We start from the raw sequence: 1036 nt of genomic DNA, 5'->3' as shown, positions 1-1036 counted from the left end.
CCCGCCGCTCGGGGAGTCGGGCGCGGCGCTGAGGACGTCCCTCGGCCGCTGCTGCGCCGGGCACGCGGCTCGGTGGCGCGCAAGGCGGCCAGGCCCGGCCTCGGACGTTTCCTTGGAGTCAGCCTCGCGGAGAGCGGGGCTGCTGAACTCTGCGGCCTGCCTAGTGTTTCTTGGGGGCGTATTCAGCAATGGGTGGGCTTTTTGTGGTGGGAGGTGGGGGATTGGAACCTTCTTTTTTTTTTTTTGGAGACAGGATCTCACTTTGTTGCCTGGGCTAGAGCGCAATAGCATCATCATCTATTTTCAGCCTCGCTATGTTGCCCAGGCTGATCTCAAATTCCCGGCTCAACTTCAAGGGATCCTCCCGCTTGGGCCTCTCAGAGTGCTGGGATTGCAGGTGTGAGCCACCTCGCTCCACCACCTTCTTGGTACCTTTTGTAGGGAAGTGATTAGGGGGTGGGGTGGGGGCTGGGAGATGGTCCAGGAAGTGTCAGTGGAAGATGAGGAGGATGAAAAGCATTTCTCTTCTTTTTTAAATTTTATTAATATAAATTCTTTTCTTTAATTTTTCTTTTTTTTAATATATTTTTATTTTTCCCTCCTTGCAGACATGTCTGACTTGTATCTTTTCTTTTCTTTTTGAGACAGAGTCTCACTCTGTCGCCCTGGGTAGAGTGCAGTGGCATCATCATAGCTCACTGCAACCTGAAACTCATGGGCTTAAGTAATCTTCCTGCCTCAGCCTCCCGAGTAGCTGGGACTACAGGCATGCGCCACTGCACACAGACAGGTGGAAGGACTTTCTCCAGGGCATCTACAGGAGTCACTGGAACTCCCCTGGGGCTTCCTGTTGACCCCAAACCCTGCAGGAGGTCACCTTCCACCTTCCTGCAGGCTGATGTCTGGTTCGAGAGGCAGGGCGGATCCAGGCCTCCACAGTGCTCCCGCACACAGACAAGACATGTGCCAACCCCCTTCCAGCCCCGGCATCATAGGATGTGGTTGATGTCCCTGAACTGGAGTGTAAGAGTGACAG

Source organism: Microcebus murinus, chromosome 5 (assembly GCF_040939455.1).
Source record: "Microcebus murinus isolate Inina chromosome 5, M.murinus_Inina_mat1.0, whole genome shotgun sequence".
Lineage (NCBI taxonomy): Eukaryota > Metazoa > Chordata > Mammalia > Primates > Cheirogaleidae > Microcebus > Microcebus murinus.
Note: the sequence above shows the minus strand (reverse complement) of the source record.